This window comes from Trachypithecus francoisi, unplaced genomic scaffold (genome assembly GCF_009764315.1).
Source record: "Trachypithecus francoisi isolate TF-2019V2 unplaced genomic scaffold, Tfra_2.0 Lachesis_group9, whole genome shotgun sequence".
Classification (NCBI taxonomy): Eukaryota; Metazoa; Chordata; class Mammalia; order Primates; family Cercopithecidae; genus Trachypithecus; species Trachypithecus francoisi.
The window spans coordinates 67916126-67941708 of NW_022681474.1; the positions used below are offsets into that span (position 1 = coordinate 67916126).

At 37.3% G+C, this 25583-nt stretch overlaps 1 protein-coding gene and 1 long non-coding RNA gene across 3 annotated transcripts in view; one reads left to right on the forward strand and one right to left on the reverse strand.

Moving 5' to 3' along the window:
• Positions 1–25583, forward strand: part of CTNNA3 (catenin alpha 3) — a 1797749-nt gene that overhangs the window by 1541338 nt on the left and 230828 nt on the right. The window lies entirely within an intron of this gene.
• Positions 1977–19366, reverse strand: LOC117082684. Its single transcript, XR_004436732.1, has 3 exons — positions 19333–19366; positions 6141–6196; positions 1977–3015 (listed from the first exon to the last, which is right to left on the reverse strand). It is a non-coding gene; the product is annotated as an uncharacterized LOC117082684 (long non-coding RNA).

The following is a 25583-nucleotide window of genomic DNA, read 5'->3' on the forward strand; positions in this document are numbered from 1 at the left end:
ACTTCTGTCAAGTTTAAGAACTCTTAAGGTGCGTGTGTGTGTATCTCTCTATATCCATATGTGTGTGTATATATGTGTGTGGGGGGGTATATATATATATATACATACTTTTTTTTTTTTTTGAGACGGAGTCTCGCTCTGTCGCCCAGGCTGGAGTGCTGCAGTGGCGCAATCTCGGCTCACTGCAAGCTCCGCCTCCTGGGTTTACGCCATTCTCCTGCCTCAGCCTCCCGAGTAGCTGGGACTACAGGCGCCCGCCATCTCGCCCGGCTAGATTTTGTATTTTTTTTTTAGTAGAGACGGGGTTTCACCGTGTAGGCCAGGATGGTCTCGATCTCCTGACCTCGTGATCCGCCCGTCTCGGCCTCCCAAAGTGCTGGGATTACAGGCTTGAGCCACCGCGCCCGGCCTATACGTACTTTCATTTCAAGGTTTTTAGTTGTATGTTGTACTTAATAAAAAAAGATAGAGGAATGTATACCTAATCCATCTTCCTAGCAGTAGAAGTCCTGCAAATTTGTTTTTGTTTTACAAAAGAGAAGCTAATTCATATTTAGTTTTTCAAGTATGATATCTTCATGCATAACTGGAAAATTTGAAAAAAGAAATCAAAGTCAGTTAAAAAAGCAAAACGAGGTTATAAAATAAAATTGTAGGATCTTTGCATTAATATACCCAGTATCATATCATTACAAATAAAAAATGCTAGCCGGGCATAAAAATTACTTCATTGAACTATGCCTGCCTTCTGGACCTGATAAATGTTCATGAAAAAAGAAAAAAAAATGTAAAAAGAAATGTGCCTGCTTTAAACTAAATTTTACCAATAACCACATTTAACATAGTTTTAAAAAGTAATAATTGAAAATGTTTCTGTACTTATTTGTCAAATAGTTGGAATGTTTACATTATGCATAGATTTTTTAATTACCCATCCATGTTCTAAAGACACTCCTTATCAATATGACCTACTTCTGACTGGATTCTGGGTAAATCATATAATATTTAAAACATGTATATAGGTACCCAGCAGGAATAATTCATATTCATATAAAATGCTCACTTATGTTTTGGTATGTTTAGTATAAAACAACTGCTACTGTTTGTAATTAGAGTGGTAAAATTCTTCAGTCTAGGACTGCCAATATGTTGCAAAGCTCACTTTAAAAAAATCATTAACAGAATTGCTTTTTATTGTTTGTCTAGAATTCAAAAAGGGAAATTGTATTGGTCCCCCTTTTTGTTTTTTCAAAATTATGATATTTTCTTCCCTGAAAAAAAAAAAAAAGATTCCTCCAAAAATGCAATGTTATTCTTAAAATAAAGAACAAAATTTTTAAAAATCTGGTGGGTTTAGATGTATGTTTCTACTCATTTTTTGAACCTAGTGAATCAAAACTGATTATTTTCTTACTTTTTAAGAAAATCTCTTCTCTCATTTTTGCTTTTAACCTTAAAATAATCCAGGAAATTTGGAAAATTTTATATTGATTTCTTTTTCTTCAGTTTATATAAACAGATTTTTAAATATATATTTGCATTTCAGTGAAAATAAAGAGGTCAGGAAAAGCTTAAAAATCTTTAGAGCTTTCTGGCACACTTCCCCAAAACATTCAGGTTTTCAGCAGTAACTGGTTAGATTTAGGTTGTGCGTGGGTGCATATTTATTCTGCATTGTGAGTTTTACATGGATTTAAGCCTTTAGAGAATTATAAGTTACTGTCTGATCCCTCCTTTGCTCAGTTCTCTAAGTTCAAGAGTTCCTTTTAAGTAAAAACACCTTTTTTTTCCCCATAAGAAACTATTTGCAGTTTCTGAAGACTTCAACGATTTAAAAATATTTCACAAACATAAGGTCAGAACAGGGATTTATGTAGGCCTCTGCCTTAGTCTCTTTGGGCCGCTGTAACAAAATGCCATAAACCGCAGAGCTTATAAACAATAGAAATGTATCCCTCACAGTTCCGAAAGCTGAGAAGTCCAAAATCAAGGCATATTTGGTGCCTATTGAGGTTCTACTTTCTGGTTCATAGATGACTTCTAGCTGTATCCTCACGTGGTAGCTCCTCTCTGGGGCCTCTTTTATAAGGGCACTAATCCCTCATGACCTAATCACCTCTCAAAGCCCTCACCTTCTAATACTATCACCTTGTGGGGTAGGATTTTCACATACAAATTTTAGGGGGACACAAATATTCCTCTGCTTTTGTGAATTTTTGTGAATTTTACATATATTTAAGACTTTTAGAGAATTGTAAGTTACTGTCTGATCTCTCTATTGCTCAGTTCTCTAAGTTTAAGAGTTCCTTTTATGTAAGAGTAGCTTTTTTCATAAGAAACTATTTGCAGTTTCTGAAGATTTCAGTAATTTAAAAATATTTCAGATACATAAGGTCAGAACAGGGTTTATGTAAGCCTCCACTTGTGTGTCTAAATGATGGTTTTCAGAAGCATTATCCTTTTTCCTTGTCTTTACTTTCAGACCATCAACTGTCACATTCTCTTAAGAATCTTTTTCTTCTTCACTTAATTGTATAATTATACTCTTTCACAAATACATATGCGCACATGTATGTGTGTACACACATGCACACAGTCATCTACTGAACTTGTTTTAAAGCCAGTGCTATGGCCACAATGAAAGGGCTCTGCAGATTTCTTTACAATTACAATGATTATCGCCAATTAAGTTTCCTGAAATACAGAAAATAAAACTGTTCACATTTTGTGATTAATCTCCAGCTGACTGTGATAGAAGAATTACCTAATTATAAAAGCTGAATGGAACTCCAATGAATTCTTGAACTTATCTTAGACTATTGTAGAGTTGTCAGTGCAGATAATTTTGTAAGCATGTTTTTCACAGGGTCAGCATCAGCATAAGTTTAACCCATGATAATTCTTTCCTTATGAGGCACTTTCATAAGAAATTTCTGAATAATGGCATTTCTGTGGTTCTTTAAATAAATGTGGCTAATGAATCCTCAGTGTTAGCATCAGTCTAAAGGCCAGCACCTGGAAGAGAAGGTGCAGAAAGATTAGCTGACTATAACCATGTGGTCTCCATTGTGACTGCTTAGTTCAGCAGAAAATCTTGTCCATTCACAGTACCCTCCTGTCACCAATAGCTGGTGTTTCCACCAAATGTGTCAACCTCCTACCCTTTGTTATTTGTGTTAACTGCCTCAAACTGCAGTCCTTCACCCTGACATTTTGGAGGTACCCACACCACTGTTTACCCAGCTCTACCTATTCAGTGTTTGATGATATCCCTGTCTTTTAAATGTATATCCCTACACTGCATCCACCGGTGTTGACTCGACTCTATTTTTTTCTGAAATGATATTTTATAATAACAGAAGTTGCACATTCTAGTTCTATATCTATTCTATTCATAGTCTGTATCTTTCTTATTCTACTCTGCTTATTCTATTCCCTCAGTTGTAGAAGAAAAGAGGTATGTACACTCCTTGCAAGATCTAGAAGAAGCATGGATATGAGCAAGTCAGTTAACCTGTCATGGCTTTAGCTGAGGGTTGTGAGTGTGTGTGTGTGCACGTGTGTGTGTGTGTGTGTGTTGATTCTGTCGGGCTGACATAGCAGTTGCCACACAGGGTCATTGCTGGGACAAAATAAGATACCATGTAACTTCCACCACAAGGAATTGAAACTGGTATATGATTAAGCTCATGGTGAAAATAAAATATTGTACCTTCTTTCTCAATGTCTGAGGCATTGATACATTGATTATCATTTTCATATATTTTATCTGGCATGGTGTTCTAGGCCAAGAGTTACTGCTGCTTGTGTGTATAACTTTAAGCAAATCACTTAAATTCACAGGTTGAATTTCTCATTTGTTAAATGAAAATGTAACGAAGTTCATGTTTTCTATTAGAAATGCATTGAAGAACAAAGGAGATACCATATATGAATATACCTTTTAATGTATAAAGCACTATATAAATACATTTGTCCCTCAGTGTACATGGGGGATTGGTTCCAGGACCCCCATGTTTACCAAAATCTATGCACACTCAAGTCCCACAGTTGGCTCTGCAGAACCTGTGTATTCAAAAAGTTAGCCCTCCCTATTGAATCCTGTTGGGTTTCACGGCCTGCAAATAATCTATTTTCGATCCTTGTTTGATTGAAAAAAAAGACATATAAGTGGACCCACATAGTTCAAACCTATGTTTTTCAAGGGTCAACTGTATGTTAATTTAATTAAAATGATGAAAGTAGAAATAAAATTGTACCTACCTTCTTTTAATGCCTACTATGTACTAGATGCAGTGTCAGTGTTTTGCACATAACTTAAATCTTGATAATAATCATATATAATTGTGTATACTTAAAATTTTCAATTATGTAAAATGCACAGTAATATTGTAAAGAAATACATTAAAAATTTGATAGTAGCTATTGCTAGGTAGAGTTATTTTATTTGTTATATTTTATCATTTTCCAAACTTTTCCAAAATGTCTCTAAATAAAAGATTTGCATAGTATTATAATAAATAAGAGCCTGGGGCTTGGAATCAGGCTTCCTTAGACTAAAATTCTGGTCTGCTTTTTTCTGGCTGTGTGAGCTTGGGAAAGTTACTTAACTTGCTATGCCTCAGTTTCTTTACCTAAACAATGATCAGCACAGCAATATGTCACAGGACTGTGGTGGGTACTAAATGGAGTAATGTATTGAAAGCATTAGAGTGCCTAGAACAGAGAAAGAGGAGCAATATTTTGTTGAGGCTAGGGACACAGATTTTGAAGTGAGACTGCCTGGCTTCTAATCTTGGCATCTTCAGCTTACCAGCTGAGTAAGTTACTTAAAATCTTTGTGCTTAAGTTTCTGTTTCTTCTTACATGCTTATAAAAGTACCTGGAGCATAGTGGGTGCTCAATAAATATTGAATGCACAAATAAGTTGTAGCTATGAATATGAATATGGTTATTATTTAAATATTAAAATTAAAAATAGGTACCTAAATTCTCTCTCTTCCTAAGGCCTCCCATTACCACATTTGCTCTTTCAATGTAGTGCAACAGTCTTTTTTACTTTTTTTGAGATAGGGTCTCTCTGTTGCCCATGCTGGAGTACAGTGACATGATGATGGTTCACTGCAGCCTCCATCTCCCAGGCTCAAGTGATCCTCCTGTCTCAGCTTTCTGAGTGGCTGAAAATGCAGGTGCACATCACCATGCCTGGCTAATTTTTTTTTAATGTAGAGATGGAGTCTCATTATATTACCCAGGCGGGTCTCAAACTCCTGGGTTCAAGCAATCCTCCTACCTCGACCTCCCAAACTGAAACACTCAATATTCTTTGTTACCACACTAAATACTAAATTTTCCATTTAAATCCTTGTTGATCACCTAGAACATCTGATATTGCTAGACATCTGCTCCTCCACTGAACTTTCTTGTAAATTGGCTTTCATATCTGTGTTGTTTGCTGGGTTTTCTAGAAATATCTCACACTTTACCTTTTCTTTTTCTACCCTTTCTTTTTCCTGAATATATACATAGATGTTCTTTAAGGTTCCACAACTCAGTTATCATGATCAAAGTTCAAATGTATTATTCTTATTCACTTAGTGAAACCCTTCTACATTAGGATGTATGTGAAAAGATGTGCTTTTTCATAAAATTCCCTTTGCTTCTCCTCAACTCTCCCACAACCACCTCTGAATTCCTATAGTCCTTTGTATATTCCCCTTTAAACTCCCTCTCTGAGGCTCCACTGGGTCTGTGGATATTTTTACTGTCCTCTAAATTGTGCATTATTTGAGGGCTGGGATTTCGTTTTATCCATCTCAGCATCATACAAGACAGCTATTATAATGCCTTGTTCAAATTAGGTGCCAAGTTGTCATTATTGTTTGCTTGTTGATGTGTTTATTTTGAACAAGTCATCTAATTAAAAAGATGATTTTTTTTGTAGCTCAGGATTTAGATATGGATGTGAGGATGAGCTGGCTGCAACACAGTCTCTAGGGTTCACCCAACTTATGGGTTAAGGACCCTTTTCTTCTTCACTCTGTAAGAATTTTTCTGAAGGTGATTGCTTGATAAAATAGGTATTTCTTTCCCAAAGAAATACCATCAACTTATCATAGATACAATGAATGAAAAATTACCTGGAAATTTTCTCTCAAATAATGGTCATCAAAATCAAAGAATCATAACAAAATGTCTGAAATAAAAAATATTCAAGAAAAATAAATATATACACATACATACACAAAATAATATAGATAAAATAAGAATGTTAAGTCTAAAATTAAAAACAAACAATTACATAGGATAATGTAAAAAATATTCAATTATTCAGGTTACAAAAGTGCCATAACTTACAGGCAGAGAGTTAATTGAGCCAAATACTAAATAAGTTTTGTAATTACACATTTACTGCAGGAAAACAAAGGCTTTGCTAAACTAATGAGAAGATCATTACATAAATTTGTGTTTTCTATCAAATATAGAAATTCCAACTATATTTTTAATCATATCTTTCACAATTATGGTTTAAAAAAATAGAGAGTTTCTTGCTGCTCTCCCATTTGGTCATATATTTAAACTTTCAGGAAGCATATAACATCAATCATATAAATTAGCTTTTCATCTCATAAGGGATACATGTAATTCAGGGCAACAAAGGACAAGCAAAGTACTGTGAAGAAGAGATCAAACAGCGCCAGTGTATTTTATCAATAAGTGAGCATACTTGCTCTTTGCCATCTGATTTTGTTCCTAATTCCATTAATGAAATCCATATGAGATATTAGAGGATGATGTAGATATTGACACTGATAATAGAAGTTAACTCTGTAATATGAAAATGTTTCCAGCTGCCCCAGCAGCATTGATCATTTTTTTTTATTTTTTATATTCCCTCATGATTTCATGGTTTAATTGTATTAAGTATGCAATTAAATTTTCAATAAATCCAGGGTCTGTCATTCTTCATCACACCACCTGCAAAATCATGGCTCCAAGTTTCAGCGAATTCCATCATTAGAAGCAGTACTGCTCGTTTTCTTCCGTACTCGGCTAGTCCAAACCTGGATGAGCCTAACCAAATGACAGTTTTTCTAGAAGCTTTTCCAAGCAGGACATCATAACGAACACATGCTTAAGGTCCATGGAATGTGCACATTTAATTTATGTCATTTTTTATATTAAAGTTTTTTTTTTTTTTTGAGATGGAGTCTTGCTCTGTTGCCCAGGCTGGAGTGCAATGGTGCGATCTCTGCTCACTGCAACCCCCACCTCCCAGGTTCAAGTGATTCTCTTACCTCAGCCTCCCAAGTAGCTGGGGTTACAGGTGCCCGCCACCATGCCTGGCTTTTTTTTTATTGTTTAGTAGACATGGGATTTCACCATGTTGGTTAAGCTGGTCTCAAACTCCTGACCTCAGGTGATCCACCCACTTCAGCCTTGCAAATTGCTGGGATACAGGTGTGAGCCACTATTCCTGGCCCAAAGTTTGGATTTTGTTTTTAAATAAAGGCTAGCACAGTTAGCTTTTTGTTTGTTTTTTAAAATTAAGATTAGCCTAATTTACAAACTTTACAAGGGCTTACACATATTATGGTCCCTCTTGGTTTTATGGTTCCTTATTTTCTTTCAGGTCTTTTTGAGATATTTCCTTTTTTTGGAGATAGAGTCTTCCTCTGTTACACAGGTTGGAATGCAGTGGCTCCATCATGGTTCACTGCAATCTCTGCCTCCCAGGTTCAAGTGATTCTCATGCCTCGTCATTCCAAGTAGCTGGGATTACAGGCGCCTGTCACCACACCTGCTAATTTTTGTATTTTTAGTAGAGACTAGATTTTACCATGTTGGCTGGGGTGGTCTAAAACTCCTGACCTCAAGGGATCCACCCACCTTGGCCTCCCAGAGTGCTGGGATTACAGGCATGAGCCACCGCGCCCGGCCCCTTGTTAGATATTTCTTTCAGTTTTCTCACACTTGCTGTCTCCTCTGCTAGAAGGCTCTTGCCTTCATATCTTTCTAAGTACATACCCTTCACTTTTACCTAGTAACTTTTTTTTTTTTTAATTTGGGTAAACATTGCTTTATCTGAAGCATCTTCTCTGATCTATATAACTAGACTAAGCCTTTTATATGCAATTTTCCCTACTTGTGCCTTTTTTCTTCAAAGTCCTATCTCAGTTTGTGATATTCATTTCTTTGCCTATTGTGTATATCTTCCTTTCCAAGTAAACACTAAGTCTATAATGATTTTATCTGTTTGGATCTGAGCTGTATCTCCATTATTTCAAAACATTGCTTAGTGCATGGTTGGTATCAGCAGACATTTGTTGACCAAATGTATTAATGTTTTATTCAAGAAAATTCTAAAAGATCTTGATATGTAAAACTTAATTTTTTCAGAAGCATGCAATCTAGTGTTTTATTATTTACGAATTTGTGGAAGTAAAGTTCTAGAGAAATTGCCTTCTTGAATGCCACATTTCTGTCATTCCAAAGTCTCTGTTGTTCAGAGCTATTCTACCATCAAAAAAAAAGAAAAAAAAAAAAAGACAATGAAGAGAATGCAACTGGATTATTATATCTCACCTTATACAAAAATCAACTCAAGATGGATCAAGGCCTTAAATCTAAGACCTGAAACTATAAAAATTCTAGAAGATAACAGAAAAACCCTTCCAGACATTGGCTTGGGCAAAGATTTCATGACCAAGAACCCAAATAATAATGCAACAAAAGCAAAGATAAATAAGTGGGATTTAATTAAACTAAAGAGCTTTTGCACAGAAAAATAAAGTCAGCAGAGTAAACAGACAACCCACAGAGTGGGAGAAAAATCTCCACAATCTATACATCTGACAAAGGACTAATATCCAAAATCTATGGAACTCAATCAAATTAGCAAGAAAAATAGAAACAATCCCATCAAAAAGTGATCTAAGGACGTGAATAGAAAATTCTCAAAAGAAGATATACAAATGGCTAACAAACATATAAAAAATGCACAACATCACTAATATCAGGGAAATGCAAATCAAAACCACAATGTGATACCACCTTACTCCTGCAAGAATGGCCATTATCAAAAAATAAAGAAAAAAGATTTTGTCATGGATACAGTGAAAAGGGAACACTTCTACACTGCTGGTGGGAAGGTAAACAGTACAACCACTATGGAAAACAGTGTGGAAGTTCCTTAAAGAACTAAAAGTAGAACTACCATTTGATCCCAGCAATCCCACTATAGGTATCTACCCAGGAGAAAAGAAGCCATTATATGAAAAAGATGTACACACGTTTATAGCATTACAATATTCATAATTGCAAAAATGTGGAACCAGCCCATATGCCCATCAACCAACGAGTGGATAAAGAAACTGTTATATATATACAATGGAATACTACTGAGCCATAAAAAGGAATGAATTAACGGCATTTGGAGCAACCTGGATGGGATTGGAGACTATTATTCTAAGTGAAGTAATTCAGGAATAGAAAAGCAAACATTGTATGTTCTCACTCATAAGTAAGAGCTAAGCTCTTAGGATGCAAAGGCATAAGAATGATACAATGGACTTTGGGGACTTGGGGGTAAAGGGCAGGAAGGGGGTGAGGGATAAAAGACTACAGATTGACTTCAATTTGTACTGTTCAGACGATGGGTGCACCAAAATCTCACAAATCACCACTAAAGAACTTACTCATGTAAAAACAACAACAACAAAAATAGACAATGGATTGGTCCATGAGAAGGAATACCTGGAGCAACTTGAGAAAGAATAGATGACTTTAGGAGGTGAGGGAAAACTAATTTCTAAGCAATTAGACTGTACTTTCTATTTGAACTATAGTCTCTAGTGAGGGAAGAAATCATATCTTTGAATTCTCAGACCCATTATAGCAACTGAAATATAGATGTCTTCTTTTGTGAATTATTATTCAACAAATATTTATTGACTTTTAGAGGCCAATTGCTAGATATTGATTATATGGTAGAGAGCATTAGGTCTATGATTTTCTAGGGACACAAATCTACAAAGACTGGAGAATAACAAAATGATATTACTGCAGTTACTAGTAAGTACTATAATATAAAAAAGCACTAGTAATTGGATAGTTGTTGTTGGATGACAATGTGCTAGTTTAGATGAGCTGATTAGCCAAAGTCTCATTAAGGTAGTAATACTTGCATTGAGGTCTGAATAGTGTGAGAGTCCAACATGTGAAAATCTAAAAGAACATTCCAGGCAAAGGATATTATAGCTATTACTGTTCTGAGGTTATAATGAGTTTGGCTTGTTCAATGAACAGGAAAAAAAAAAAAAAACCACTGAACGATAGTGTACAGTAAGCCATAGGTGAAATATAAAAGATGAGGTTGAAAAGCTAGGCAAAGGCCCGACTATGTGTATTTTTTTTAAATTAATAAATGGATACCTTAACTGGATGAGTGGACAGATAATACAGTGGCCTACTAGAAGTGGTGGCATTGCCTGCCTATAGCTGTGGCTCTCATTATCTTCCAGAATGTCATTTCACAATGTGGTATGGGGAGTTTCCATTTGTGACATAACATAAGAACTACAAAGTAATACCATTATTAAATTCCAGTAGAATAGACAGCTCACGGTTATATATTGTTCATCCAAAATAAAATGCCAAAAGCTCTTTTTAATGTTGCATGAGATCATGTCCAGCCTTAAGCAAAGTGACTGTGGCACCCATAGGAATGCACCTCTTAGATCTCCAACCACAAGGAGGGCAATTGGCCAAGAGCTCCAGCTGCCATGCTTTGAAACCCATGATTGCATCTATGCTGAGGCTATGTTTACATTTCCCATGGGCTATACTTAGCCAATGACTAAGTGTATCTGGGATACTAAGGCAGGCCAATTCCTGGAGACACTTGATGCCTCTGGTGGCTACCTGTGCCTTGGGACTCCTCAATAACTTCACTTCATTTTCCTTAAATTGCACAGCAGTCAAGGAAGTTTGCACCCAACCATCCTTTCCTCTCTCCTTCACTCAGGTTAATAATTTCATCATGATCTGGCCATTCTCGCAGCCTTTTCCAGCTTCCTCCTGATTTTAATCCCATGAGTCTGCTTCTCAGAGGACCTAGATTATCGAAGTAATAAAGTAGATCAACTTGTTTTTGATGTCTCTTTAAATAACTTTCTACATTGCCAAAAATTAAAGTAAAATAATATTATAAACATTTTTATTTTCCATGATTTTGATTTAACACAATTACTAGTCAATTAAAGATCCTACTGCTAAGTAGGAACTTTGAAAGAGTTGTTAAAATCTTTAAAACAATTCATTTGTACTTGGTGGCCTATTAAGCCCCAGTGATTGCTAGGGCAGATACAGAGACATTGTACAATCTCACAGGAAACTTAACATTTTGCTGTCACATTTGTAAACTATTTAGTTTCTCAAAGTGCTTCAATTTGTATAGATTTGAAGTAAATTCTTTAGTAATCTAACTTATAATTTTTTTTTCTATTTTCCTCCTTTTAAAATAATAATCGTTGGCAGAAAGGTGGAATTACTTGCTTTTAAAAGTAGAACTTAACATTTTATCACACTTAATCTCTCCTCTCTTTTGCATATAGCACAGTGTCCTATGTCCCTTTCTCTTATTTCATAGTACCTTTTCTTTCTGAGAGGCATATGTGACTATTTTGTTTGTGAAAGGCATATTGCATGCTACAATACTTCAGTATTTAGAAGCAAATGAAATTCCTTCAAGTCTAAATTGCTCTGCCTGACTTTCCAGTTTCCTTTATAAAGTGACATCACCTTTTTCTTTCTTTCTTTTTTTTTTTTTTTGAGACGGAGTCTCGCTCTGTCGCCCAGGCTGGAGTGCAGTGGCCGGATCTCAGCTCACTGCAAGTTCCGCCTGCCGGGTTTACGCCATTCTCCCGCCTCAGCCTCCCGAGTAGCTGGGACTACAGGCGCCCGCCACCTCACCCAGCTAGTTTTTTGTATTTTTTAGTAGAGACGGGGTTTCATCGTGTTAGCCAGGATGGTCTTGATCCCCTGACCTCGTGATCCACCCGTCTCGGCCTCCCAAAGTGCTGGGATTACAAGCTTGAGCCACCGCGCCCGGCCACCTTTTTCTTCACACCTCTCCAACCTCCGTTGTATCTCCAAAGCTCCACTCCCCCCACCAAACTCAAGCTTCCTGAAATGTCCCTTACCGTTACATGAACTCTATCAACACCTAATCACATTTTTAAAAATTTATTTTATTTATTTATTTATTTATTTATTCCATTTTATGTATCCTTTAGGACACAGTTAATATTTTTCTTTGACACGATACTAACTGATCACACTAACCTTCATTTACCCCTTCAATTTAATCCTATTTTAATTTCTTTTTTTGCTGGTATAATAGTTAATTATGTGATGACTTCTCTAGTTTGTGCATTGTTTCATGTCTCCATGTTTTGATTATGCCTCCCACATTGCCACATGAAATGCAAACTTGGAAAATATGTTATGTACCACACAGAGATTTGGAAACAGCTGAACTGAGACTAGATTCTACCTCTGTGAGTTACCAGTTTTATGTTTTGTTTTTAACCGTAGATAAGCTACTTAATCTCTCTGAAACTTTTTGTGTGTGTGTGTGTGTGTGTGGAGACTCTGTAGCCCAGGCTGGAGTGCAGTGCAGTGGCGCCATCTGGTCTCAGTGCCACCTCCGCCTCCTGGGTTCAAGCAATTCTCCTGCTTCAGCCTCCTGAGTAGCTGGGAGTACACGCACCCACCACCATGGCTTGCTAAGTTTTTGTATTTTTAGTAGAGACAGGTTTCACCATTAGTAGAGATGGATTTCACCATGTTGGCCAGGCTGGTCTTGAACTCCTGATCTCAGGTGATCCGCCCACTTCAGCCTCCTAAAGTGCTGGGATTACAGGTATGAGCCATCACACTTGGCGTCTGTGAAACTTTTTTCTTTTTTTTTCTTTTTTTTTTTTTGAGATGGAGTCTCGCTCTGTTGCCCAGGCTGGAGTGCAGTGGCTGGATCTCAGCTCACTGCAAGCTCCACCTCCCGGGTTTACGCCATTCTCCTGACTCAGCCTCCCGAGTAGCTGGGACTACAGGTGCCCGCCACCTCGCCCGGCTAGTTTTTTTTGTATTTTTTAGTAGAGATGGGGTTTCACCGTGTTAGCCAGGATGGTCTCGATCTCCTGACCTCATGATCTGCTCGTCTCGGCCTCCCAAAGTGCTGGGATTACAGGCTTGAGCCACCGCGCCCGGCCTGTGAAACTTTTTTCTTAAAAAAAAATTGCAGTTACCTTTTTGACGGTTTTGTTTGATGTTCAAATGAGATAATTCCTATAAAAGCATTTTTTAAAATAAATTTTATGGCTGGACGCGGTGGCTTACGCCTGTAATCCCAGCACTTTGGGAGTCCAAGGAGGATGGATCACAAGGTCAGGAGTTCAACACTAACTTGGCCAAGATGATGAAACCCCATCTCTACTGAAAATATAAAACTTAGCCAGGTGTGGTGGCGGGTGCCTGTAATCCCAGCTACTTGGGAGGCTGAGGCAGAAAATGCTTGAACCTGGGAGGTGAAGGTTGCAGTGAGTCAAGACTGTACCACTGTATTCCAGCCTGGATGGCAAAGCAAGACTCCATCTCAAAATAATAGTAATAATAACAAAATAAATAAATAAATAAATTTTATTGTGTGTATTGAAGGTGTACAAAATGATGACACATGCACATATATAAGATGGTAATAATACTTCACTATATAGTGAAGTAAGTGAATGTCTACAGTGCCTTCTCTTTATAAATAAATACCATATATTTTACCGTTTTTCCTCTATTCCATATATGAGCTTTTGAGAAGACTGGCATTAGGGCTCATTGGGTTTTTAGAAATGATAACTAACCAACACCACATAAATATTTAGCACATACTATTTTCTTTTGTTTTTCATAGTTTCAACTTTTATTTTGGATTCAGAGGGTACATATGCAGGTTTGTTACCTGGGTATATTGCGTGATGCAGTTTTACTTAGAGTAAAATTGACGTATGATTGATCCCTTCACCCAGGTAGTGAATATGGTGCCCAATAATTAGTTTTTCATTCCTTATTCCCCTCCCTTCCTCTTCCCCCTTCACTCTAGTAGTCCCCAGTGTCTGTTGTTGCCATCTTTATGTATGGCATATGAGCTATGGTGTCCACATTCTTTAGCTTCATGAGAACCTATTATTTAGTTCTCACTTTTAAGTGATAACATGTGATATTTGGTTTTCTGTTCCTGCCTTCATTCACTTAGGATAGCAGCCTCCAGTTGCATCCATGTTGCTGCAAAGTACATGATGTTATTCTTTTTTATGGATTCATTGTGGTGTATATAGCATATATTATTTTCATTTAGAGTATTGTATTCTGTATTTGATCTTGACTAATATGCCAAGTGTCAGATAGGAACAGATATTTTACCTTTTTCTTTTCTTTCCTTTTTTGAATAATAATTATAAACTACTCCCAAATTTAATGTGACCCACAGAAGATTTATTTAAAAAATGGCAAATCACATGTATTCCCCTCTAAAATGATGCAATTACATGTTAATAGAACTAGTGGTAGAAGGTTGAATGCTGAGTTATGTTTTAGTATCACAAGTTTGATCAAATGATATTATTATGGTAAGAATGTCTCATGTTTAAAAATCACTATTCTAGAATAAAGACAAATTTCACATAGAACACAACCATATTTTTATTCATTATGTCAATTGTTCTATAATTAAAGAACATTTACAGGGATTTTCTTTCTTTTCCTAGTTCAGGTTGGGATTATTTGACTTAATTCTCAGACAGACTCTGTCTATGTTGTTAGTTTGGCTCTTATTGCTATGCATCTGAGGGGAAGAGGGAAACATCTGAAAAAAAGCAGAGTCTACATGTCCAATTCCATGTGGAAACTGGTTAGTTGTTCTTGGATACTCTCTTATTCCTGACCCAATGATTATGGCCAGGAGAACAGGACACTTTGGCAATCTATGACCTATATTCCCAGTAGTGCAATATGGGGAGAAGAGAAGTTTCCCAAATGTACAAATGCAGAACAAAAAGCAGAATATATCTACTACAATAACTTCCACTTAAGACATTAGAAAATAATAGTTCTCATTAATAGGGTATCTTGATGGTTAGTATTTACTATATACATCATATTTGGGTTTTTAATTTTAAAATTAAATTAAAATGTGATTGGTCTGCAAGTTAGACAAAAGTTATTCAATGTTTGGTGACAGGCAAATTTTTTAGTGCCTTCCCTGTCCCTACAATAGCTACTGATGTGTAAATAGTAAGCATCTGAGCTATATGACATTAGCATGCTCTCAAACACTGTTTTTCAAAGTCACTAAAGTCTGAACTCTTTTAAGGAAAATAATTTTTATGCTTTCTCCCGTGTTGCTTTTAATTGTTTTTATTACAGTGTTACTCAAATATGTACCATCACAAAAACGACATAGCGAACACTACCATGGTACTTACCATGTCTCAAGCTGTTTTAAGAGCTTTACACATATAACACATTTAATCCCAATAAAAGCCTTCTGACTTGAGTGCTACTATTGTACCATAGATCTTATGAAAACATTGAGGATGAAAGAGACTAAATAAGTTGAACATGGTCATGTTTGTGATTGTCAGTCTGGCTCTGGAATCCACATTCTTAAGCACTCTGCATCACTGCCAGTAAATATAATCTCGTTGTGCATATAGATTTTATATAATTATAAAACCGAAAGCCAGAAGTAAGAAGTGAGATCAACTGCAAGAACAAACCACCAATCCCAAGAGGACCCAGAGACCCTCTGAAGGAAGCGGACTGCTTCTGCAGAACCTGGGAGACACCCCAAATACTGTGAGTGTCTCAAATGCAGAAGTGTGAAAGGGAGACCCTCTCTCTCAAATACGCACTCCCACTGGAGAACCTGAAGGTCTGTTTGCAGGAGAAACATCCAACTTTACCTGGAGATGAGCCAATTTAGAGAACCGAGTGAAATACAGGGGTAGAGGAAGCAGCAGAAAGGCCTTGGAACTCACTGGGTTCCCTAGCAGTCCATTCCTTCCTGGTACCACAGAGATCCACTGGGAGTGTGGCCAGAGGAGCAGGAGGCAAAACTCCACAGGGAGAAGGAATGACTAGCTGAACTTTGCAACAATTTGAACAGGGTGAGAAGCCTCCTGACCAGAACTGGGGAGAGGGTGCAAATCCTGTGTGCAGACTCCACAGGCCGGGGAAGAACCAAGCCCTTTCCTTTCACAGCTGAAAGGCAAGTAGCCTGGGGCAAGTTTTCAAGCCCATCTCGCCCTCCATCTGGAAACAGACTTGGGACTGTTTCAGGGGCACCATGGGAGTGAGACTGGCCCTTCAGTTTGCGTGGGAACTGAGTGAGACCTGTGACTGCCAGCTTTCCCTTGCTTCCGTGACAGCCTGCATGACTCAACAGAAGCAGCCGTAATCCTCCTAGGTACACAACTCCAGTGACCTGGGAATCTCATCCCCATCTGCCACAGCAGCTGCGGCAAGACCCACCCAAGGAGAGTCTGAGCTCAGACATGCCTAGCCCTGCCCCGACCTGGTGGTCCTTCTCTACCCACCCTGGCAGTGGAAGACAAAGGGCATATAATCTTGGGAGTTCTAGAGCCCCACCCACTGACGGTCCCTCTTCATACTACTACAGCTGATGCTCTCTGGAAAGTGCCACCTCCCTGCAGGAGGCCAACCAGCATAAAAATAAAGCATTAAATGACCAAAGCTAAGAACCCTCATGGAGTCCATAGCACCCCCCTACCCAGCACCTCCACTGGAAGAGGCGCTGGTATCCACGACTGAGAGAACCATAGACAGCTCACATCACAGGACTCTGTGCAGACAACCCACAGTACCAGCCTGTAGCCGAGTTGACTTGCTGGGTGGCTAGACCCAGAAGAGAAACAACAATCAGTGCAGTTTGGCTCACAGGAAGTCACAACCGTAAGAAAAGGGGGAGAGTAACTACATCAAAGGAACATTCCTTGGGACAAAAGAATCTGATCAGTAGCCTTCAGCCCTAGACCCTCCCCTTGACAGAGCCTACCCAAATGAAAAAGACCCAGAAAACCAACCCTGGTAATATGACAAAACAAGGCTCTTCAACATGCCCCCCAAAAATCACACTAGTTCACCAGCAATGGATCCAAACCAAGAAGAAATCCCTGATTTACCTAAAAAAGAATTCAGGAGGTTAGTTAATAAACGAATTAGGGAGGCACCAGATAAAGGTGAAGTCCACTGCAAGGAAATCCAAAACATGATACAAGAAGTGAAGGGAGAAATATAGAAGGAAATCGATAGTTTAAAGAAAAAAACAGTAAAGAATTCAGGAAACTTTAGACACACTTTTAGAAATGCAGAATGCTCTGGAAAGTCTCAGCAATAGAATTGAACAAGTAGAAAAAAGAAATTCAGAGCTCAAAGACAAGGTCTTTGAATTAACACAGTTTATCAAAGACAAAGAAGAAAGAATAAAAATATACGAACACAACCTCCAAGAAGTCTGGGAGAATGTTAAATGATCAAACGTAAGAATAATCAATGTTCCTGAGGAAGAAGAGAATTTTAAAAGTTTGGAAAACATATTTGGGGGAATAATTGAGGAAAACTTCCCCTGCACTGCTAGAGACCGAGACATCCAAATACAAGAAGTACAAAGATCACCTGAGAAATTCATCGTAAAAGGATCACTGCCTAGGCACATTGTCATCAGGTTATACAAAGTTAAGATGAAAGAAAGACTCTTAAGGGCTGTGAGACAGAAGCACCAGGTAACCTGTAAAGGAAAACCTATCAGATTAACAGCAGATTTTTCAGCAGAAACCCTACACACTAGAAGGGATTGGGGCCCTATCTTCAGCCTCCTCAAATAAAACAATTATCAGCCAATAATTTTGTATCCAGCAAAACTAAGCATCATATGTGAAGGAAAGATATAGTCATTTTCAGAAAAACAAATGCTGAGAGAATTTGCCATTACCAAGCCACCACTATAAGAATGGCTAAAAGGAGCTCTAAATCTTGAAACAAATGTTCTAAACATGTCAAAACAGAACCTCTTTAAACCATAAATCACACAGGACCTATAAAACAAAAATAAAAGTTAAATACCAAAAACAAAAACGAAAAAAACCAAAGTACACAAGTAACAAAAAGCGTGATGAATGCAGAGGAACCTCACATTTCAGTACTAACATTTGAATGTAAATGGCCTAAATGCTCCACTTAAAAACTACAGAACTGCGGAATGCATAAGAACTCACCAACCATCTGGGGCCTTCAGGAGACTCACCTTACACATAAGGACTCACATAAACCTAAAGTAAAGGTGTGGAAAAAGGCATTTCATGCAAATGGACACCAAAAGCGAGCAGGGGTAACTATTCTTATATCACACAAAACAAACTTTAGAACAGCAGCAGTTAAAAGAGACAAAGAGGGACGTTATATAATGGTAAAAGGCCTTGTCCAACAGGAAAATATCACAATCCTAATCATATATGCACCTAACACTGGATCTCCCAAATTTATAAAACAATTCATAGACCTAAGAAATGTGATAGACAGCAACACAATAATAGTGGGGGACTTCAGTACTCCACTAACGGCACTAGACAGGTCATCAAGAAAGAAAATCAACAAAGAAGCAATGAATATTAAACTTTACTTTGGAGCAAATGACTTAACAGATATATATAGAACATTTCATCCAACAACCACAGAATACACATTTTATTCAACAGCGCATGAAACTTTCTCCAAGATAGACCATATAATAGGCCATAAAATGAGCCTCAATAGATTTAAGTAAATTGACATTATATTAAGCACTCTTTCAAGCCACAATGGAATAAAACTGGAATTCAACTCCAAAAGGTACCTTCAAAACCATGCAAATATATGGAAATTAAATAACCTGCTCCTGAATTAGCATTGGGTCAAAAACAAAATCAAAATGGAAATTAAGAAATTATTCGAACTGAATGACACAAACTAACAAAACTTCTGGAACACAGCAAAGGTGGTGCTAAGAGGAAAGTTCATAGGCCTAAACGCCTACATCAAAAAGACTGAAAGAGCACAAACTGACATTCTAAAGTCACACCTCAAGGAATTAGAGAAACAAAAACAAATCAAACCCAAACTCAGCAGAAGAAAGGAAATAACCAAGATCCAAGCAGAACTAAATGAAATTGAAACAAACAAAAAATACAAGCGATAAATAAAACAAAAAGGGGGTCCTTTTGTTACCAGGGGATCCTTGCTCCCAGAGCTCCCAAGATGGTGGTGGCCCACTTCCAAGATGGTGGCAAGCCTGGTGTTCTCTGACCTGGGGTTCTTGGCCTCACAGATTCCAAGGAATGGAATCTTGGGCCATGCAGTGAGTGTTATAGCTCTAGTAGAAGCCGTGGGTCACAGAAGAGAACCGTGGAACCCAATGACTAGTGTTCAGCTTGATTAGGACGAACCCAGACACTTAGCTGTGCAGAAACAATGGCAAGCCTTTCGCCCGATCGGGAGTGGCAATGGGTGCCTCACTGGATCAGGAGCGCAGGGGACACCCTGCCAGATCTGGAGGGATGGAAGTCAGCGGGGGGTCTCTGATGGTGGCAAACAACAGTGGTGGACGGCGAGCTAAAGCTCAGCTTGAGCCGTAACGAAACATGGACCAGAAGAGTACAGTTGTAAGATTTAATAGAGTGAAAACAGAGCTCCCATATAAGGGGAGGGGACCCAAAGGGGGTTGCCGTTGCCGGCCATAATAAAACAAACAAGCAAATAAATAGCAACAACAAAAAAACAGTAGATGTTGGAATGGATGTGATAATCAAGGAACACTTCTACACTCTTGGTGGGAATGTAAACTAGTGCAGCCACTATGGAAAACAGTGTGGAGATTCCTTAAAGAATTAAAAGTAACACTACCATTTGATACAGTAATCTCACTATTGGGTATTTACCCAGAGGAAAGGAAGTCATTATTAGAAAAAGATACTTGCACATGCATGTTTACAGCAGTGCAATTCACAATTGCAAAATTGTGGAACCAATGCAAATTCCCATCAATCAATGAGTGGATAAAGAAAGTGTGATGGCTCAAGCCTGTAATCCCAGCACTTTGGGAGGCCGAGACGGGCGGATCACGAGGTCAGGAGATCGAGACCATCCTGGCTAACACGGTGAAACCCCGCCTCTACTAAAAATACAAAAACTAGCCGGGCGAGGTGGCGGCGCCTGTAGTCCCAGCTACTCGGGAGGCTGAGGCAGGAGAATGGCGTAAACCTGGGAGATGGAGCTTGCAGTGAGCTGAGATCCGGCCACTGCACTCCAGTCCAGGCGACAGAGCGAGACTCCGCCTCAAAAAAAAAAAAAAAAAAAAAGAAAGTGTGATTATCTATCTATCTATCTATCTATCTATCATCTATCTATCTATGATAGATACTACTCAGCCATAAAAAGGAATGAATTAACAGCATTTGCAGTGACCTGGATGCAACTGGAGACTATTATTCTAAGTAAAGTAACTCAGGAATGGAAAACCAAACATCATATGTTCTCACTGATATGTGAGAGCTAAACTATGAGGATGCAAAGACAAAAGAATGATACAATGGACTTTGGGAACTTGCAAGGAGGAGTGGGAGGGGGGCGAGGGATAAAATACTACAAATAAGGTGCAGTATATACTGCTTGGGTGATGGGTGCACCGAAGTTTCACAAATCACCACAAAGAACTTACTCATGTAACCAAATACCACCTGTACTCCAATAACTTATGGAAAATAATAATAAAAAAAAAAGAAATGAGGAAAACAAAACAAAACAAAAACCCAAATGCAAATGAAATACAAAACTGAAAATCAATAGGTTACATCCTCCTAATCAGTCTAGTCTCAACAAAACAGCCATAATCACCTTATGTAAACATGTCAGAACATGCCAATGCCCTATTCAAAATTATACGTTATCCCTCTCCACCAGCACCTCCCACACGCTTAGATTAAAATTGAGCCTTACAAGTGAAGACACTATATGATCTGGCTTCCCACAATGTTGGAACTCAAAATCCTACCACTCTCCACCTCATTAACAACACTTTGGAGGCAAAGGCCTAGTTACTATTCTTTGACCATGCCAGGACCACTCCCAACTCAGTAGTCTTGGAATTTCTCTTCTTTTCTTCCTGATTTGCTTTTTCCGTGGATACCTGGTGGAGCTTTAGTTGTTTTACATAAAGGCTACCTTATGAGAGTTAGCATCATTGAATGCCATATGTAAAATAGCATCTCCTCTGTCTTTCTATATGCTCACTACTGTTTTTTTTTCTTCATTTTCATCACTTGACATTTTTATTGTTTGTTTATTGTCTGTTTCTCTAACTAGATTGCAAACATCTTGAAGAGATGGTGTTGGCTTTGTTCACTGCTTATTTCCTAGCATCTATAATTGTACTTGGCATACAGAAAGCATTGAATAAATATTTTAAATTAACTTTCTAATTTTAACTGTAGATTCACATGTGAATTTAAGAAATAATAGAAGCCTCACAAATCCTTTACTAGTTTTTTCCTGATGGCAATATTTGTAAACTGTGGTCCAATATCACAACAAAATCACAGGACATTTACTTTGATAGAGTCAAGATATAGAACCTTTCCATTATCACAAGGATCTCTCCTGTTTCCTTTCTTTAATCAGTTGCAAGCTTCTTTAGGCTTGTGGTCAGCTTCTTCAGCTCCAAGTCTGGGATATATGAGGGAGAATAAAAACTCAGGTAATTCACCATCATGTTCTTCCTTGGGTCCCAAGATGCCTGACCAGTCTAACTTCTGTCTACCTTTCAGAGTTTCAGAATACGTTATCCATTCTGGTGGATGTGTAATGGTATAGCATGACTTTAATTTGGTAACTAATTAACTTGAAGTCTTCTTAAAATATATTATTTTGGCCATTTGGATATATTCTTTGATAAAGTGTCTTTTCAATCTTTTATTCATTTTTTCTATTGTGTTTCCTTTTCGTTACTGATTTTTTTTTTTTTTTGAGTTCCTTCTTTATTCTGGGAAACCTTCCCCACACTGTGGATTCATTGACTCTATTAACAATGTCTTTTGAAAAACTGAAGTTCTTGACTTTTATATAGTCCAATGTATCAACTTTTTATTTGCCCCAAGATTATAGAATTGTTCTCTAATGTCTGCTTTTAAAAGCTTTGTACTTTTATATTTTACTTTCAGATAACACATTTTATGGCATTAACTTCTGTGTATGGTGTGAGATGAGAATCTAGATGATGTTTTCCTCATAAATATATCCACTTGACCTAGTGCAATGTATTAAAATGGTCCTCCCCTCCCCACAGCACCAAAGCTTCATATTATGGTTGTTGCTATAGATCAGGAATGTGTGTGGGTTTGTTTCTGGACATTTTTCCATTGGTTAGTTTGCCATTCATTTGCCACAGGTATTTCTTTTATTGTTTCCTGATTAAGATATAACTTTTATAGAGTGGTGCCACTTTTGAAATTAAAATGTGACATGATGTTTAGTTTATTTAATTTGGTGGCACAAGTATAACAAAAACACTGAATTTCCAGTTGAGCAGGGCAGCAGAAATTCCGTAGTTTGTATCTCTTGCCAAGCGTCTTAGTCACTTGGCTTATGGAATCACTGAAATAAAGGGTTCTCATGTCAATACCTAGGAAATTACTGTTAAGATAAAATAGTTAAGTTACTGTTAAGATGCAAGAGTTCTCTCTAAGTTATGAGTCTCTATACTTCTGTCTGCTTTGGGACACATAAAAAAATGCTGGAGAAGTTCAGTGGCAAATTAGAATTGTTTCATACTACACTCTTGAGCAAAGATTGAAAAACTGCAGCCCGCAGGCCAAATTGCCTGCCACCTATTTTTGTAAATAAAGTTTTAGTGGCTAATTTTGTGCTACAATGGTAGAGTTGAGTTGTTGTGGAATATATTGTATGCCTCACAAAGCCTAAAATATTTACTATTTTGCTGTTTATAGAAAATGTTTGTCAACTCTTTGTCAAACAACTCCAGAGAATGTGCACATATTCCTCTAAAAGAACTGTTTGGTTACCATAGCTGTACTAGGGGCTTAAACAGGCCATCTTGTTATGTTTCTTTCTAGTGAGTGTTGAAAAATTAATAGAACATTTTCCTAATATTGAACTTCATATAAATTGTTCAAGGAAAAAATATATAGGTAAGAATGATTTCAAAAAGTAGAGAGAGAAAAAGATTATTGCCAGAAACTACTACAGGGAATTTCTAAAAACGAGATATATTATCACTTGCCTTTGACAAAAATTGTTGGTGGAAGCCACTGTCATTGTGAGTAGCTTCTGGCAAATGGGAAAATGTTGCCATTGACAGTAGTTTGCAAGTAAGAGCCACAGCTAATGTAAAAATCCACCCTTGAAAATAAATATCAAGTCATTTTTAGGACCCACTAAAACAAACATCCTTTGCAGCAGAAGATATAATTGTAGGCTGTCTTTTATGAATGTGCTATATAAGTAAGATTCCAAAAGACTTGCTGTAGTATGGGAGAGGGTGGGTATTAGGTATATTCTACTGTAGTTGCTCAATGTTAAAAGAGCTGATTGCTTGATAAGGAGACCTGAGAGTCAGGAGTAATTTCAAATATATGTCCAAAGAGGATTTGCTGGATTATAAATAAAATAGTAGAACCAAGGATTAACTACCAGAAATAAACCAATTGAAGCTGGGTATGTTTGGGGGTAAGAAACATCTCCAAAAAACACAAGTCTTGGACAATAATTACTACCATCAATAGTGACTACCATTTTTTTATTTGCTAAGTATTTTGAGCCGTGTTTAAAGTTATGGGTTTAACCTTGACCTTATCAGTGAAGATAGAGATTGCAGCCCTTCAGATTAATTACTAAAAGTTCCACTTCTGGTGTGATAGAGTAAGGAATTAAGCTTCAAATGGTCCAGCCCACCAACAGATCACAATTATAAACAAAAAAACTTATGTGTAATTTATATTATATATGTGTGTGTGTGTGTGTGTGTGTGTAAATAAATTATTAAATATCAGAGGCAGATTTGGAGATAATACAAAACTTAGAAGACAGGACCAGCATAGGATATGTTCTCATTTTTTTTGTTTTAGTGTAAGGACAGGCTGCAGGTGCAGTGGACTGCAGATAACTAATACTATGGTAGAGAATCTGTCCTCTTGACATCCAGGAATGAGCCTGGGATAACTGAAGGTGCTAGAAAGTAAGGTGGAGAGGCATCTCAGAAAAGAGAAATCTGGAAGATAAGAGCCCCCAAATTGGGGGCTCTCATACTTTGCCCAATTCTCAGGCTGACAGGTGAATTGAGCATGTCTGCAGCAGACTCAAAACAATCTGCAGCTAAGGCTAAAAGAACAACACTGAGATTTTGACTGTCTCCCACCATAGGCACACGAAGTATGTAATTTAAGCCTAACCAATTAATTGCCTTCTAATATAAAAATAGTAACTTTCTTTGGAGGAATATTAGAGAATGCAGAATTAATGACTTGGATACAATACAGACTAGCTTCGCATTCAAAGAGAAAAATAACGATTAACAGAGTCCAACCCTGAGATGACCCAGATGTTGAAATTTCAGATAAAGACTATAAATCAGCCAATATATCTATGCTTAATAAAATAAACTTAATCAATAAATAAGACATCTCAGTAGAGAAATTGAAAATATTTTAAAAGAACTGAATGCAAATTATAAAACTGAAACATACTGAAACGTGCATATTTGAAAAAGATACATATGTTATGGGCTTTATAGAAGAATGAAGATGACAAAGGAAATAATTACTAAACTTTAAGATAGATCAATATGAAGAAAAGAGAAAAAAAAGTTAAAAAATTTCAACAGAGCCCAAATTGTCTACGAGATAATATGAAAACTTTTAACATATATTTAATTAGAGTCCCAGGTGAGAGTGGGAATTGGGAACAAAAAAAATTCGAGCAAATAATGGCTTGAAATTCAAACTGAACAATGACTTACTGAAAAGTATTTACAGATTCCTGGAGCTCAGTGAATTGGACTACTCTCAGTAAAGAGAAAGGATAACAAAGTTTCGGTAGGGCACTTTAAAAGGTAGGAAAATGTAGTCAAAACTCATGGTAGTGTACAGCATTGCCAGAAGAGGTGATAATAGGAAAAAGTCATACTTTCTTTTTTATTTCAAAAATGCTCTTGAGGGTCATAGGCATAGTTCATACAGCATTTTGAAAATTACCAAGAATCTTAGTTTAAAAAATTATATACCCTTTCTCATCTTAAAATCATTTTTAGTGATTATTAGACTTTGGTTAATGTCTGTAACACATTCTGATACAATGAATTCAGAATACATCTGTTGTTAGTTTTCTTCATATTGTGAAAGTATACATGAGAATTTTTATACTTTGTGTTGTTAGAACATTCTTAGTTTTCATTATTTTGCTTTTTGTCC